We start from the raw sequence: 18,769 nt of genomic DNA on the forward strand, positions 1-18,769 counted from the left end.
ATTTAAATATTTGGAAAGATTTGAAAACACAATTAATAGAAGAGAACTTCAAATGGCTAACAATGTTTGGTAAAATGGTCACCCTCACTAATAACCAGAAAAACACAAATTAAAATGAGATATCCCTTTATATCCATCAGGTTTGTAAAAATTATAATTTTCCATAATACTAGGTGTTGAGGGAACAGTGAGACTTGCAGCCTTTGTACAAGGTTAGTGGGAATCTAGGACTGATGAGGTCAGTTAGTAATGTTTGAAGAAATTTGTGGGTGTACCCTAGATCCAATGATAGGGTCTCCCACGTATTTTGTGGGAGCTAGGAGCTGGTGTCAAACAAGTTCTATTATTAGGGAACAGATAAATAAAATATATTCAATGCACACTATGGAATAACATGCAGTAGTTGGTAGCAATGAATGAGTAGTTATAGCATCATCTCAAAAACAGCATGTTTGAGTGAATAAAAAATATGGCAGAGAATGAAATCTATTGCACAATACCACTTACTTAAATTAAAACATGCATGCATATAATGAGTTTATGTATTTTTCAAAGATATTTATATACTCAATGACATATATCAAACTCATTGGAATGGCTGCTTGTGGGGGAAGGGAAAATGGAAATGAGGTCAAGAATGAACTGAAAAAATATGGAGGGAAAAAAGAGACAGGCCTGACCAGACAGCTAATGATTGAACATTATTAACTACAGAGTGTGACTAACTCATCTCTCAGCAGTTGAAGTATCCCCAAAGACAACTAAAACTGCTGTGGAATGAAGCTCTATTGTTATTGGCTAAGAGCTTATGCTGACCTTGGATATTTGAATTTACAAAACTATGTACCCAACATTTTATTGGGAAAGGAAGCCACATCAGGAAAATGTGGTTTGAATGCTGTGGGGAGCAGAGGAAAATTTTTTCTAAAGATAAAATAATTAATTTCTTAGATTTGTACTTGGAGAAAACACGATGGCAAATATTTTGGCCATTGTTAGAATTTGTTCATTAGTCTTATCTTAATGGAAGAGAATCTGTTCGACAAAATCATTGCCTTTGAGCAGAACAGTCTCGTGGTAGATCGTTACTCTATGTATAAATAGCAAAAAGAGCCTTTCAGCCTGAGTTCCACTGTCAGTCCCTCTCATTCACTCACCAATCAAGGGCTATGGAACCTGCACACACAGGTTCCTGTGGACAACTTGCTCTGCAAGGCAGAATGCGCCAATGGAATTGTTCTTTTGTCCTGGTCAACCTGATTTCATAAGGAAGGAAATACTAGGAAAAGCTAACATAATCCTTCTCCAAATAATCACACAACTTTAACATTTTTAGACATAGGGTCAAGAATATATTTTCAATCCAGTGTTTCAGGAAGTTGGAAATGATACATTAATAAATGAGTGAATAAGTAAACCAAAAAATGAAAACAAGTGAAACAAAACAGAAAACCTAAGATACAAGTCCTTACCTTAAATACAGTATTTACCCTTGGCTATAAATTTGAGGTAATATGCCCTACAATAAATGTTATAATTTGGCTGAAAGTGATTTTATCCATTTTGATAAGATAGATGAAGGATAAATATAGGGTAAATAAGAAATAACTTCATTTATCTACACTTTTTGAGAATTACGGTTTATTTTATGTGATTCATCACTTAACCTAATGACTACTTTTTGTTAGTTCACTTCCCTTTTTAAAAAAATCTAGGCCGGGCGCGGTGGCTCAAGCCTGTAATCCCAGCACTTTGGGAGGCCGAGACGGGCGGATCAGGAGGTCAGGAGATCGAGACCATCCTGGCTAACATGGTGAAACCCCGTCTCTACTAAAAAAATACAAAAAAATAGCCGGGCGAGGTGGCGGGCACCTGTAGTCCCAGCTACTCGGGAGGCTGAGGCAGGAGAATGGCGTGGACCCGGGAGGCAGAGCTTGCAGTGAGCTGAGATCCGGCCACTGCACTCCAGCCTGGGCAGCAGAGCGAGACTCCGTCTCAAAAAAAAAAAAAAATCTAAATGTTTTCAGTAGAATTATTGATTGTTTGCAGTGATTAGAAATTAACTATAGACTTATGGCATAGAATATCCAAGTACCCATAACAATTAATGTGCTATAACAGTAATGTCTGCAAGTGTCACTGGAATGTTAGGACTTGGCCTGATGCGAATAGTCTTGAACTTCCACGTGTTTACAAATTCAATTTGCCTTTTCTTGGTACATTTTCTCTCTGTTTTCTGTTTTCTTTTACTTCTTTTTACCATGATTTTTTTTCAGATGTTATACCCTCCCTTGGCCATCCTTATGCCTATCATGGTCATGTCCTTTCCTGTGTCTGTGTTTGTGTGTGTGCATCTATCTGTCTGTCTATCTATCTATCTATCTATCTATCTATCTATCTATCTATCTATCTATCTGTCTGTCTATCTATCTATCTCTCTATGTATCTACCTATCTAATCTATCTAAAATGTATGCTTATATATATATAATATGAATACATATATATATATATAAAGGTCCATGGGTTTTGTGACAACCATGTAGAGAAGTTACTTGCTGTTTACTTTAGGGTATATGTACCAACCTCAATTATCCAGGGGAAGTTATAAAAACTTTGTGGTACCCAGAGTAGGGAATCCTTTCTGTTCAAAATTACTTTAAATAAATTGTCAAGGTTTTTATTTGGATTTCTCTGCCTACTAATAGATATATGTGTTCCATTTAGGGTTCGTAGTTCATTTCTTTCTATAAGGTGATCAACCAAAAGGAACAGATAGAATTTAGTAGTACCTATTTTATTTTGCAGCTCCTGAATTTTACCAATGAGTTAAAAAAAGGTGTTTATTTTTTTTTTCCTCTTCGGCTAACTCCAGAATATTCAGAGGCTAACAAAATCTAAATCTTATTTAGTTCTTGTTATAGCAACAACAAAATTTAGCATTGGAAGGTACAAACATTACTTCATCTGAAGAGGTATGAATAACTTCTCAGCCTTTTTTCTCATTAGAATGCTACTCTCCAGCTGCAAAGAGTAAACCTTGTGAATGGGGCTATATCTCCACACTTAGCAGTGGAATTGTAATAAAATTACAGTAACCACCTTTTTGTTAGAAGTTCTCTGAAGTTGAGCTATTAACATAACCAACAGTACCTAAAGTGTGACCTGCAAACAAAGCCTTTCAAACACCAAACAAAATGCCCTATTCATAGTCGATACTCTATAAATAGCAGATCACCATTTCCCTTCCCTTAATCCTTAAAATAACCTTAACTAGTAAATATTGTTATCTCATTTTTAAGAAAAATAAATAAATAAATAACCTCTTGGTCCCATTTGGTCACTATAAAAGAAGATGTATCTGGCCATCCAAGCTGGTTACACAAGCTCAGTGGCAAAACTATTTCTGAATTGGTCTGTATTTTCTCAATTTAAGAGCCTCCCAGCATCGACCATCATGCCTCTTTGCAGAAGTGCAACTGTTAAAGAAACATTGGGTGGTCTGGGCCCTGCACCATGGGATGCACAAACAGTTTCATCAAATGACCCTCAGAACAGCCTGAATGTCACATGAAAAATTTTCAACATGTAAGCACAGAGGGCACACAAGGATAGCAACACTTAAAAGCTCGAAAAAGCATGAATTGCAATATGCTGGGCTTCTATAATCACACATAATCCAATAATGTCTTAAATCAACATTAAAACAAATTTTTTTTCAAGGGTTCACAGGTTATTTTCATGAGAAGAATTTTTAAAATGAGAAAATTATCTTGTAATTTGTGCCTGTATTTCTTTAATATTATTAAGTAATAATGTACTATCAACCCTGATGTCATACTAAGAAAATATTTCTGTGTAAATCTAACATCTTCAATATACTCTCAAGCCACAAATAACATTATATCACAAATTTACATGTAATAGTTTCCCCCAAAATAATTTCATTCCTTAAAAAGTGACACAGCTGTAGCTATATTTCTGAGCAGTAACATTCAGAGAAAGATCACCAACAAGTGATAGGTGGCAATATTCAATGTAGAAAATTATTGAAAATAATCAAGTTTACCATTAGTGGTGAAAATAAAATAGTCTACTCTTGATGTATTCTGTGACATTTTACAAACTTTTCTTGTCAATGATGGCAAATGTAAAAAGAAATATATGCATACATACAATTTTTTCTGATATACATATACATATAAATTAGAAGAAATACAATGGCAACTACAATTTTAATGTAATTTTTACCTTGATTTAAGAATGTCCAGTGGAAAGATACTTTTAAAGCATAATACAACAATAATTAAAACATGTACAATTCATGAAACTTAAGAATATCATTCTTATACTTTCCACCTTAAAGGTCAGAAGTGAATCTATGTTATAATAATTCCTTTTAGTAGTATACTTGCGAGGTTAACTTATCTGCAACTTTCCTTTAATATTCTAGGACTTAAAAGTTCTTCCTGGGTTTTAAAAAATATTTCTATTTTCTTCCCCTTTATGTATAGGAGGAGTTAGTTGTCTTAAAAAAACAGAACAAATACCTGTGAAATGTGAATGGGCATTGGTTAAGCATTATATTGGTTTAAATTAGGAGAAGATCGAGGAGAAAATACTCACAAAAAGATAATTGTCATCCAGACTCTTCAATTAGTTACATTTTCTTTCTTTTTTCCTTCTTAATGAATGAGAGACAAATAAATCTTTGGCATTCCCAGTGACTCTGAAGTGTAAACTCCATCAGTTCATCTAGATGCACAACTGTCCGACAACATTATAATAAAGGCAGTAAATAAATTTGTTCAAAATACCAGCTGAAATGCCTGAGGTTTCGTCAGTGGCCATGGTTGAAGCTCATCATGATTTGGAGAGTGCAGCTGAAACCTCGAAGACTTATACACCGAGCAACAATGAAGATACTGTATAATCAACTAGGATTACAGAGGAAAAAGCACAAAGTGCTTTCAGTCTATAAAAGAAGTGATTATCACGAGGAAAGGGAAGTGACTGTTGGATTTAAAAAGCATACAGAGAGAGACAGAGAAAAAAAATACATATATATATATAAAATGTCACCACCCTACCCCCAGAAGATGTTGAAATCACAAAGAACAATTTTCAAAGGAAATATAATAAGCTCACAGATGAAAAACCACTTACACAAACCATTTTCAGCTGTACACTTTGTTAAATGATCTGCAAAATTAGAAAAAGAAACTGAATCATTGTTGAGGTACATTATCTAAAGGGTACACGGTGTCCAGAAATTCTGTTGCCTCCTTCATCTGAGTCAATGTGAGGTTTGCAATAGTAAGAATTGTGTACTAACAAAAAAAAAAAAAAAAAAAAAAAAAAAAAAGAAAACCACACACAAAAAAGAGAAAGCTAGAGAACCAGTATCGAGGCAAGAAACAAAAGGTAGTCAACAACGTTGTTTTCTCAGTGCAGAGAGGGCTTATTGAAATATAAGCAAGTACCTTTTTTCTTTCAACTAGTATATATGAGTTAAAATTTTCCAGTGCTTCTGAAAAAGGTTCTTTCTATAAATGGTGCATTTAAAATACCACTTAATAGTTGTTATTGAAATTTGGCTCATGAAAAAACTAGTTATTTTTTTTCTGTATAATGTGGCAAACATGTCACTACGCATGTCAGCTAATTGCATAATATCTTGCTGCTGTTTTGTTTTGTGTGCACTTCTATTAACAATTTCAGCTTATAACAACGATTCTTTTCCTTTTGCATCTCAGTACACCTGATGTAAACTTTTTCTCCCATCAATAATGGGGATTCATGACAGTCGTCATGAAATCTTAGATAGGAGACAATGTTGTCAGAATCTCTCTCTAGGGGAAAGTTGAGAAGGGATTGCATAGTTCAGTATTTTCCTCAGGAGATTCTGATGTGTCCCCCTAGAGGTTATAAACCGTACCCACTTTTGAGAATCACTGATCTTCCTAGGGGTTATAAACTACTTTCTCTTTTGAGAATTACTGATTTCCGAATGAAGACAAAGAATTTATAGTTTTTCTTTAAGCCAAACTAACACACTTCTAGAACACAGTATATAGATTCTAGATACACCATGGGCATTCACTCACTCACATTCGAAAGAGCTTGCACTTTGATTTTTTTTTCTGATAGCAATAAAAGGTTCATGCCCATCCACCAGCTTGGTTGTGATCATCATGTAAAAAGGTTGTCTGGGGTTAAGGTACTAGATAGGCCATGGGATAGAATAAAATTTCACTTCGGCTTATTTGCTTAGCAATTCTAACCAAAGCTAATGAGCCATAGATCAAAGCAATTCGTTGACAATATTAATGGCAGCCTGAGGTCTAAGTAAATTATCTGACCTTTCACTCTGTTACTTGGCCGTCGGGAAGCTGAAAGGAAGAGTTCAAGCCTAGTCTTGGTTGTGACTACATTCGCTAGCACCTGAAATAATGAGTTTTGGTAGCCATAGTGTTTTATATATATATATATATATATAATTGATACATACTATTTGTAGATTTTTATGCAGTACATGTGGTATTTTGTTACATGCATAGAATGTGTAAGATCAAGTCAGGGTATTTAGGGTGTCCAGCACCTTGAGTATTTGTCATTTCAATGTGTTGAGAACATTTCTAGTCCTCTCTTCCAGTTATTTTGATATATATACAATACATTGTTGCTAACTATAGACATCCTACTCTGCTATCAAACATTAGAACTTATTCCTTCTACTTAACTGTATGTTTGTACCAATTTATGCCCATCCATTCCTCTACCCACCCACCCACACACATTCTTGCCAATTGGTAACTACTACTTTTAATGTCACTTTTAAATGTCAAAAACTGCAATTACTTTTGTACCAATCTAATATTGCACTCTGTACCCCTATGAGATCCACTTTTTTAGCTCCCACATACAAGTGAGAACATGCAATATTTGTCTTTCTGTGCTTTGTTTATTTCACTTAATATGGTGACCTCCAGTTCCATCCATGTTGCTGCAAATGACCAGATTTCATTCTTTCTTAACGAAAGGTGAATAGTATTACATTGTGTATATATACAAATTTTCTTTATCCAATCATCCAATAGTAGACACTCAGGTTGATTCTATAGCTTTGCTTTTGTGAACAGTGCTGCAATAAACATGTGAGTGCAGGTATCCTTGTGATACGATTTCCTTTCTTATGGATACACAGCAATGGGATTGCTGGATAGTATGATTTTTGAGAAATCTAAATGCTATTTTTCATAGTGGCTGTACTAATTTACATTCCCATCAACAGTGTATAAGAGCTCCTTTTTCTCTGCATCCTCAACAACATCTGATTTTTTTGGGTTTTTTTTGTTTTTTTAAATTACTAATAGTCCTAACTGGGGTAAGATGATATCTCATTGTGGTTTTGATTTGCATTTCACTGATGCTTAGAAACACTGAGCATTTTAAAAATATGACTGTTGGCCATTTGTATGTCTTCTTTAGAGAAATGTCTATTCATGTACTTTGCCCATATTTTAATAGGATTATTAGTGTTTTTTGACTGAGTTGTTTGAGTTCCTTGCATATTATGGATATTAGTCTCTATCAGATGAATAATTTGCAAATATTTTCTCCCATTCAACAGGTTGTCTTTTCACTCTATTGATTATCTCCTTTGCTGTGCAGAAGATTTTTAGTTTAACACAGTCTATTCTTGTTTTTGTTGCCTGCACTTTTGAGATCTTAGCCATAAAATCTTTGCCTAGTCCAATATCCTGTGGTGTTTCCCTTATGTTTTCTCCTAGTAGTTTTATAGTTTTGGGTCTTATTTTTAGGACTTTAATCCATTTGGAATTGATATTTTTATATGATGAGAGATAGCTATCTAGTTTTATTCTTCTGCATATGAATATCCAGTTTTACCTTCGCCACGTACTGGAGTGGATATCTTTTCCCCAATGTGTGTTCTTGGAGGCTTTGTTGAAAATCAGTTGGCTATAAAAATGTGGGTTTATTTCTGGGTTCTCTACTTTTTGTTTTTTTGTTTGTTTTCGGTTTTTGAGACAGTTTTGCTCCATCACACAATCATGTTTCACTGCAGCCTCAACCTCCTGGGCCCAAGCGATCCTCCTGCCTCAATCTCCCAAGCAGCTGAGATTACAGAAGCCGACCACATGCCTGGCTATTTTGTTTTGTTTTGTTTTTTAGACATGGGGTCTTGCAATGTTGCCCAGACTGTTTTTGAACTCCTGGCCTCAAGTGATCCTCCCACCTTGGCCTCTCAAAATGCTGGGATTACAGGTGTGAGCTACCATGCCTAGCCTTGGGTTCTGTATTTGTTCCATTGGACTGTGTCTGTTTTTGTACCAACACAGCAATGTGTTGATAACTATAGCCTTGTAATATATTTTGAAGTCAGGTAGTGTAATACGTCCAGCTTTGTTCTTTTTTCTCAGTATTGCTTTGGCCATTAGAGCTGGGTTTTTTTTGTTGTTGTTGTTGTTCTGTAACAATTTTAGAGTTGTTTTTTCTATTCTGGTGAAAAAATAACATTGATATCTTAATAGGGATTGCATTGAATCTGTAAATTGATTTGGGTTGTATGGTCATTTTAACAATATTAATTCTTCCAATCCATGAGCATGGGGTGACTTTCCATTTGTTTTGTGTCCTCTCTAATTTCTTTCATCAATATTTTGTAGTTTTTCTTATAGAGATCTTTCACATCTTTGATTAAATTTATTCCTGGATTTAGTTTATTGTAAATGGGATTCATTGGAAATAGGATTGCCTACTTGATTTCTTTTTCGGCTATATCATTATTGATATGTAAAGACACTACTGATTTTTTTATGTTGACTTTGTATCTTGCAACTTTACTAAATTTACTTATCAGATCTAACAGTTTAATGTCATCAGCAAAGAGGATCAATTTGATTTCCTCCTTTCAAATTTGGAAGCCTTTTCTTTCTCTTCTTTGCCTGATTGCTCTAAGACTTCCAGTACTATGCTGAATACGAGTGATGAAAGTGGGAATCCTTGTTTTGTTCCAATTCTTTGAGAAAATGCTTGCAGTCTTTCCCCATTTATTATGATGCTTATTGAGGGGTTGTTATTTATGAACTTTATTATGTTCAGGTATGTTTCTGGTATGCCTAGTTTGTTGAGAGTTTTCACTATGAAGGATTGTTGGACTTTATCAAATGCTTTTTTTTTGCATTTATTGAGGTTATCACATGGTTTTTGTCCTTCATTCTGTTGGTGTGCTGTGTCACATTTATTGATTTGCATATGTTGAACCACCATTGCATCTCTGGGATAAATCCCACTTGTATTATATTTTTGATGTGCTATTGCATTTGGTTTACTAGTATTTTGTTGAAGATTTTTGCATCTATGTTCACCATGTATAGTGATGTGTAGTTTTCTTTTTTTGTTGTGCTCTTGTCTGGTTTGAGTGTCACAGTAATGCTAACCTTGTAAAATGAGTTGGAAAGAATTCCCTCCTCTTCAATTTCTTGGAATATTTTGATAACAATTAGTGTTAATTCTTCTGTGTAAGTTTGGTAGAATTTGGCAGTGAAACCACGTGGTTCTGGACTTTCATTTTTGTTAGGAGACTTTTTGTTACTGATTCAATCTTGTTATTTGTTATTAGCCTTTTCAGGTTTTCTATTTCTTCCTGATTCATTCTTGGTAGGTTATACATGTCCAGGAATTCATCCATTTCCTCTATGTTTTTCACTGTGTTGTATAGATTTTCATAATAGTATCTGGTGGTATTTTGTGTTCTTGTGGTATCAGTTGTAATATCTCCTTTTTCATTTCTGATTGTGTTTATTTGGGAACTCGTTTCTTGGTTAGTTTATCCATTTTATTTATCTTTTAGAAAAATCAGCTTATCATTTTGCTGATCCTTTGTCTTAACTTTTTTGTCTTTATTTCATTTAGTTTTGCCCCTATCTTTATTATTTATTTTCCTCTGCTAATTTTGAGTTTGGTTTGTTCTCGCTTTTCTAGTTCCTCTAGGTATATTATTGGTTTGTTAGTTTGTTATTTTTTAACCTTATTGATATAGGCATTTATTGCTATAAACTTCCCTCTTAGCACTGCTTTTGCTATATCCCACAGGTTTTGGTAGGTTGTGTTTTCATTTTTGGTTTAAGAATTTTTTTAAATTTCCTTCTTAATTTTTTCATTCACCCAATGGCTGCTCAGAGCATATTAATTTTCATATATTTGTACAGTTTCCAAAGTTCCTCTTGTTATTGATTTCCAGTTTTATTCTGCCATGGTCTGAGAAGATGCTGGGTATGATTTAAATTTTTAAGAATTTATTGGGACTTGTTTTGTAGCCTAATATATGGTCTTTTTTGGAGAATGTCTCATGTGCTGACGAGAAGAACGTGTATCTACTGTTGTTGAAAATGTTCTGTTGATGTTGATTAGGTCCATTTGGTCTAAATTGTGATTTAAATTCAATGTTTCTTGGTTGATTCCTTTCTAGATCATTTGTCTAATGCTGATAATGGGGTGTTGAAGTCTAAAACTATTATTATATTGGAGTCTATCTCTGCCTGTAGGTCTAATAATATTTAATTTATATATACCAATGTTGGTGCATATATATTTAGAATTTTTAAATCTTCTTGCTGAATTGATCTCTTTATTGTGTCTTAATGACCTTCTTTGTCTATTTTTACTGTTTTTGACTTAAATTCTGTTTTATATGATATTGATATAAATATAGATACTTCTGCTTATTTTTTTGTTTTCCATTTGTATGAAATGTCTTTTTCCATCCGTTTACTTTTAGTCTATATGTGTTTTTACAGGCAAAATGAGTTTCTTATAGGTAGCATATAGTTGAGTCATGTTTTAAAAAATCTATTATATTTAGCTAGTTTATATATTTTAACTGGAAAATTTAATTTGTTCACATTCAAGGTTATTATTAATAAGTATGGATTTATCCTTGTCATTTTGTTAATTACCTTCTGGTGATTTTCTATCTTTTTCCTTTCTGTTTTTCTTTCTTTCTCTTTTGTTGTTTATCATTGTGGTTTGGTGTTTTTCTGTAGAGGTAACATTTGGGTTATTTTTCTTCCTTATTTGTGTGTTTGCGGTACCAGTGAGTTTTGTACTTTCATGTGTTTTCATGATGGTAGACATCATTCTTTTGTTTCCAGGTATAGAATGCCTTTGAGCATTTCTGGTAGCTCTGGTCTAGGAGAGATGAATTCTCTCAGTTTTTGTTTGTCTGGGAAATATTTTATTTTTCTTTCATTTATGAAGGACAACTTTGCTGGGTATTGTATTCTGGGCTGACAGGTTTTTTTTTTTAAATCACTTTGAATATATCATCCTATTGTCTCCTAGCCTGCAATGTTTTTGCTATATATATATTTTTAAATCCCCAGGTAGTCTAACAGAGGTTCCCTTATGTGTGACTAAACACTTTTCTCTGCTGTTTTTAGAATTCTCTTTGGTTTTGAGTTTTACTTTAATATGCCTTGGAGAACAACTTTTTTGAGTTATATCTATTTAGGGATTATAAACATCCCATGTCTATATGTCTAAATCTCTTCCTAGACTTGGGAAGTTTTCAGCTATTATTTTGTTAAATAGGTTTTCCATGTATTTGGTCTCTTCACCTTCTGAAACATCCAAAATTCATGTATTTAGTTGTGTTATGGTGTTCTTATGTCACAGGATTTGTTCATTCTTTTTTATTGTATTTTCTTCTTTTTAAAAAATCTGACTGGGCAATTTCAAAAGACTTGTCTTCAAGTTCTAAGATTCTTGCTTTTGCTTGCTCTGTTGTTGAAGCTCTTGGATGAATTTTTAAAATTTCATTCATTGAATTCTTTCTTTCCAGGACTTCTGGTTTGTTCTTTTTTATTATATCTATCTCTGGTGAATTTCTCACTCACATCCTGAATTGTTTTTCTGATTTCTTTCAATTATTTTTCTGTGTTTGCAATCATAGCTCACTATGAACTCAAGTTCCTACTCTCAAGCCTGTCTCAACCTGCTAAGCATTTAGGACTACAGCCTGCAGTGTGCTGCCATTCCTGGCTAACATTTTATTTTTATTTTTAGCACAGACAAGCCTTTGCTATGTTGTCTGGATTGGTTTCTTGTGTTTTTATGTTGATAACTGTACCTTTGGTATAACAGTCACTTCTTCCAGTTTTTTTTTTTCGGATTGGCTCTTACAAGGGAAGGAATTTTTCCTGAAGATACATCGATGCTGTTCATTGGGTAGGACACTAGCTTTGATTCTGGGTGCATGCAGTAGTGTAGTCTCCATATGATTTATTCAGTTGTAAACAGCAAAGGTTGTGTCTGTGATTTCCTCAGTGGCTTGGGCTATTGTTGTTAGTGGAGGCTACAGTGAGGTTTTGTTGAGGATGAGGATTACAGGTAGGCCAGTCATCATATCCCAGTCATGGCAGCAGTAGACCGAACATGCCTGGTCTTGGGCTCCCAGTTGGTTTATGCAGTCACCAGTGTTAGTGGGTTGAAACAGGCCAATACTTGGGCCTCCAAGTGGCTCTGGTGCTGCAGTGGTAGTGGTGGGTCAGTCAGGTGAGTGGATCCTTGGTCCCTGGATAGCCAGGGTAATGGCAGTAATAATGGCAAGACAATCCTTGGGCTCTGAAGTGACACACATTGGTTTTAGTCATATCTACAATGAGCTGGGTAGGTTATTCCCTCGTTCCCCAGGTAGCATGTGCAGTGGGTGCTGCTGTGGTGGTGGAAGCCCCAGGAGGACTGCACAGATGCCAGTGATTGTGGACAGGGTGAGGCAAGCCCCTAGACAGTGTTCTAGGGCACTGAAGTCAGGGGAGTGCCAGGCCAGGTAGGCTTGTTTCCAGGGACCCCAGGAATGTAATCATGTCCTGGCTATGGTGGGCAGAGTGACCCTCAGGTTCCAGTGGAGAGCTTGGGAGGCTGCAACAACAGGGGTGATGTGCAGGGAAAGCCTGCCATTAGGGCATGTCCAAGTATGCTGCAGTCCTGCTGTTGGGGTAGAGGCAGAGGTTCTGACAGTAACTGTAGCCACAGGCAGGCAGTTCTTAGGCTGTGCGGGAGGAGGGATGCTTTAGTCTCCAGTGGCAGTGGCAGTGGTATATCAGCAGTAGTAGCAGCAGGGAAAACTAATTCTCAGGAAATGTGCAAATGTGTGATGGCAGCCCTGCTGCTTGGTAGATGGAGTCGTGACCAGCTGCATGTGTTTTGGCTTCTGGTGGCAGCAATAGTGGCTGTGGCTGGTGATAAGAGAGTCCGTCCTCAGAGTGTGATTGCAGCAGCCCTGCTGCTGGGGCCAGGGTCGTTATATGTAGTAGCTGTCCCAGGTAGGTCTTTCTCTGGCCATAAAGAGTATGTGCTTTGGCTTTCTTTGTCCTGGGAGAGCCTCCCTAGGGTGCTGCACCACCCTTTACCTGGCATACAGGGTACTGTGTGCTGGAGTGCTGGGGACCCCGCCACTCTGCTGGATCTGACTGGTGTTATTGCTGCTACAGCTCTGTGGGTGGACACAGAAGGGTATCAATAGGGCTCCAGGGATGTGAAGGTGCAGGGGCTATCAGGCCCCAGGGCAGGATGCAGCCCCCCAGTGGGGTCTAGGCTCTCAAAATGGTGAATCTGCTTAGGACTTGGTGGTGTGTTGGACCATTATGAACTCCTTCTCTAGAGCAATGCCTTTGTGTCACCTCCAGGCAGGTCCCTATGTTATTCTCAGAGCCTGTGATGGGGTCCCCCATGGCTAAGGTCTCAGGAGTCCATGGTGGGAATATGGACAGGTGGGAATTCCTCCTTACCGCTTCCCTGAACTAGGGAGGCTCTATGAGCTCCCCGCTGATCCCAGATGAGCTGACTCCCTCCCTTCCTGCTCCTTCCACGCCTCAGGTGCTTCCTGTTCCTTCTCTGTTGAATTCCAGTATTCTCTCTAAGATGCTCTATTTGAAGTTTGATTATGTACTTGCTATTTTGGTTCTTGTCTGTGGAAAAGGTAAGTGGCAGATGCCTCCAGTCAGCCTTCTTGAAGTTCCTCTCACATAAGTCTTTATGTCCTTCATGACAATCTTACTATCCCAATGAGTGAATGACTATATGACAAAATAATCTCATTATAGGTAGACATCATAGTGTCACAGTGGGTACTATGGTAGGCACCATGACCCTGTTCAAAATCAAGACACTCATTTTCCCAGATGCCAGGAGTATTGACTGCTAATGGCTCATAGTTAAACCCCTCTCCAAGCACTGGCCTTGGATTAAGACTATATTTCCTCCTGAAGAGAGAGTGGGGCAGCCTGTATACAATGCAGTCCAGGAATAGGGTGAAAAACTGGCCTTGAGTGCTAAATTTAAACAGATGCCAAAGACTCAGTAATCAAAACAAACAATATTTTAATGTAATATTTTAAAAATAAAAAATGCAAAGATTCTGTAATTATCAAAATATCACAATTTTAAATAAAGATATAATCAATATGACTGATTTTTCTCTTTGCTTGAGGCTCCAGTATGGCTCCCCAAAACAGTCTATATTAAAGCATTATTTAAAAAATACAAACCAATGCAAAAGTTCACCCTGAATGAAATACTGAAATTTTAAAATAAAGACTGACTTTTGCATTGATTTCGTTTTAAATAACAGTAATGTATTAAAATGTTATTTATCTTGGCTACTGAGCTTTTTGACACCCTCTAAATTTTGTTCTCAAGGCGTGTCTCACTCTTCTTATGTAGTCCCAACCCTGGCAGATTGACTCAGGGGAAACCAATGTCTGTCTCCTTTGCCTTAAAGGGAGGCCATGGGAGGCCATCCCATCAACATAGTCCCTTTGGGATCAGCTGAAGCCTTCCTTGTGACTTTATTAGAGTCCAATCCTGCTTTTCTCACTCCCTTACCAGTGTTATTCCCAAGAGTATCCTGCAGGTAAGTCTCTGAGTCTGTTTCCTCTAAGACCTCCCCAGAGAAGAGAGGTGAAAACTGAAGTTCACAGAAGTTGAGGAAATTGCCCAAGCTCTCACGGTTCCTATGAGATGAAAATCCAGGTGAGACTAGGCATGGTGACTCATGAGGGTAATCCCAGCACTGGGAGGCTGGAGTGGGATGATTGTTGGAGCCCAGGAGTTCAAGACCAGCCAGGGTAACATAGCTGAGACCCTATCTCTTCAAACAATAAAAAAATTAGCTGGGTGGGGTGGGTGCACGCCTGTAGTCCCAGCTACCTGTGAGGCTGAGGTGTGGGGATCACTTGAGCCTGGGAGGCTGAGGCTGCAGTGAGTCATGATCTGCACCCCACCCTGGGTGACAGAGCAAGACACTGTCTAAAACAAATAAACAAACAAACAAACAAAAAATCCCAGTCAAGTTAGTATTACTTTAAAGCCAGTGCTTCTCATCGTAACATTCTATAGGCTGGGGCCAGAATTCGTGGCTACAGTCTAATAAGTCAAAGGTAAAACAGGGATACCAACAATCCCTATGCACTCTCCTAATCGAATGTCCTAATTGCGGACTAGAATTCAGGTTCACTGATTTCTAGGAAGTGGGCCTCTGATTATATCAGACCCTGTGGTCAGCAGAATAATGCCCCCACCCCCACTGAAGATGTCCACATCCTAATCCCTAAAACCTGTGAATGTGTTAACTTACATGGCAAAAGCAACTTTGCAGATGTGATTAAGTTAGGGATCTTGAGCATATGCTGCATTATCCAGGTAGGCCCAAATATAATCACAAAGGTCCTTTTTAGGGAGAGAGGGAGGCAGGAAAGTTAGAGAAGGAAACATGATGACAGAAGTAGAGGTCACAGTGATGTGATCATGAGACAAAGAATGCAGCTGGCCTTAGAAGCCGGAAAAGTCAAGGAACAGAGCCTTCCCTAGAGCTTGCAGAAGGAAGGGAGCTCTGTTGCCCCTTGGTCTTAGTTCTAAGACTCATTTTGGACATCTGACCTCCAGAAGTGTAAGAAAATAAATTTGTGATATTTGAAGCCACACAGTTTGTGGTAATTTTTAATAGCAGCAATAGGAAAGTAACAGACCCCTAAAGCCGTGTTTCAATCCTGCAATCTGGGATCACCCATGTGACTCTGAGATGTAATGGATCCCTAACAGAAAACAGGACTACCAGAGCAATTTAATGAAGACTTCTCAGTTGTATTATATTTTTAAAAATTTAAAATGAACTTGTATATGTGGAAGGATTGATGATCTGTACTGACTCCAGATGGTCATGTTCTCCTGATGACAGATGGAAGTCCAGGAGAGGCGGGGCCATCTACAGGAAAGCAGGAGAGAAATGATTGATATAAGAAGCCAGCACAATCCAGGAACTCTTTATACAAGCAGAATTTTTACTTTTCTGATTCTTCAGTAGTATTTTTTGAATTATGGAAGGAGATGAACTTTCCTATTATTTTAATATGGAACCAGCTGTATTGTTGTTTCTCTTTCCTTGCTGTGCTAGAAGAGTCTGGAGTTTAAGTTCTTCTTGTATTTGAGCAACAGTTAATGTTTTCAAATTCTTTTTGTTGATTAGACATTTGAGTCTGATGGATCACTAAGGTTTATTATAAAAAGGGTTGAAGTTCAAGGATTTTTCTTTTTTTTACATTAGTTGTAAAAAAGAGGACAAAATGCCTTGGCTAGAAGCCAGAACAAGAGAATTTGGAGCATCAACAAAATATGTTGAATATAAACAAGAGAGTAGGGTTTCACTCTAAGCAAGAAAGCGGTTCTCCCAGGAGGATGAACTAGAAAAAGGGAGAGGAAAGTACTATGTGTATATGAACAGGAAGATGTAGGAAATAGGGAAGGGGGAGGTAGTCACAGTTAAGTGGATTGGATCTTAAGCAACTTTGCCAATGATATTTTTACCCCAAGTGTATGCCAGCAATACATGGTTCTACTACTAGTGACCTCATAGAAGCAGAGTCATCGCTGGAGAAAGCCATAGCTCTCATCCCGATGGGCATCTCCTGCCTCTGAGACCTCAGTTAGCTGCACTTGCCTTCTGCATCTCCTGGGGATTTCACTCCATCAGTTAGCATCTTGTTTGCTGACTTCCCTAAAGAAGCGTTATATATTAATATTAATCTGTTATAATGTTGCTATAAAGATACAGTGAAAAGAGGTTTAATTCACTGAAAGTTCTGCATGGCCGGGGGCTTTCAAAATGTACAATCATGGTGGAAGGCAAAGGAGAAGCAAGCTACCTCCTTCACAAAGCGGCAGGAGAGAGAGCAAGCAAGCAGGGGAAATGCCAGACACTTGTCAAACAACCAGATATTGTGAGAACTCCCTCACTATCACAAGAACAGCCTGGGGGAAACCATCCCCATGATTCAATCACCTCCCAACAGGTCCCTCTCTCCATATGTGGGGATTACAATTTGAGATGAGATTTGGGTGGGGACACAGAGCCAAACCATATCGTGATGCCTATCCATTTCTTTGAATTTTGTTTGGTTCCTGACTGACTTATTCTTACCTCACAATGCCCCAGGATATATGTGAGCCCCCCAAAAACGGGATTAAAGTCTGAGAGACTTAGTAGCGTGGCCTAACAAAGAATCCTTGGAGCTAACTGGACCCAAACTGATTTGATATCTTCCCAGCATCTCTTCATCTTTTACATGAGCTGGGACAATGGCTAATGGCTCCTTTTAGAGAATAATTTAAAAACGTGTCAATGTAAGGGCCACCTAGAACATAAACGAAGAATATAAAGGTCAAAGGTCTTGTTATATATCAACATGGTCTTTGAGAATTGCTTATACTCAATTTTGATGAGCCCAGCTCTTTATGGCTGCTGCTTCTGTGTTTTGGAAAAGTGCAAGCCTGGGCAACTCACTGATACTCTCAGAAGCATAGATCCAACTAAACTCCTAGTTTAGTCATGGTAGTACCCTGTGGTGGTACCATTATGGTGGTGCAGCCCTTGGTACTGTCCTGGTTTGGGTTTCTTGGACATTTGGAGAAATAAAACAGATGGGAGAATTATGATTTTGAACAAATAACTTACCATGTTGCAAATTTCTTTATCAATGAAAGTTCAGTAATTATCTACATTGTTTAACTAAAAGTTGTGGGTTTTTAAATGTAGGTGTTTAAGCTAGCACTTGAGTGAATTTAAAAAAATGGACTAAATACTGTGGAGGGAGAAGTGCAAAAGGATCGGATAACACACTGCAGTGGAGCCTCCAGGGTGTCTGCCCAGCAACCTTCTGATCCATAGATGTGGGCCTGGGTAACCTGTGTCACCTCCTGGACTTCCTCCTTGCCAGAGTGGTGGTGGGGTTAGGGACTAAGAAACTACACATCATTCCCTACATGTGGCCAAACTTACAACATGGGAGTAGTGAAACGTCTGTGAGAACTAGTGTATTCGTCCATTTTCATGCTGCTAATAAAGATACCCAAGATTGGCTAATTTATAAAGAAAAAGAGGTTTAATGGACTCACAGTTCCACATGGCTGGGGAGGCCTCACAATCATGGTGGAAGCCAAGGAGGAGCAAGTAATGTCTTACATGGATGGCAGCAGGCAAACAGAGCTTGCACAGAGAAACTCCCCCTTATAAAACCATCAGATCTTGTGAGATGTATTCACTATCACGAGAACATCATGGGAAACACCTGCCCCCATGATTCAATTATCTCCCATGAGGTCCCTTCCACAACACGTGGGAATTCAAGATGATATGTGAGTGGAGACACAGCCAAATCATATCAATCTCTCCCTTGCCCCTCCCAAATCTC

At 37.6% G+C, this 18,769-nt stretch overlaps 1 protein-coding gene across 3 annotated transcripts in view; it reads right to left on the minus strand.

Annotated features, from left to right (window-relative positions):
- Positions 1-16,141: 16,141 nt before the first annotated feature.
- The window catches only part of TTC21B (tetratricopeptide repeat domain 21B), a 97,425-nt gene continuing 94,797 nt past the window's right edge, over positions 16,142-18,769 (minus strand). For all 3 annotated transcript variants that reach the window (XR_002516126.2, XR_002516127.2, XR_002516125.2), the window contains one exon: positions 16,142-16,287. The gene's annotated coding sequence lies outside the window, so the exon portion shown is untranslated. The remainder of the gene's footprint in view (positions 16,288-18,769) is intronic.

This window comes from Papio anubis, chromosome 10, assembly GCF_008728515.1.
Source record: "Papio anubis isolate 15944 chromosome 10, Panubis1.0, whole genome shotgun sequence".
Lineage (NCBI taxonomy): Eukaryota > Metazoa > Chordata > Mammalia > Primates > Cercopithecidae > Papio > Papio anubis.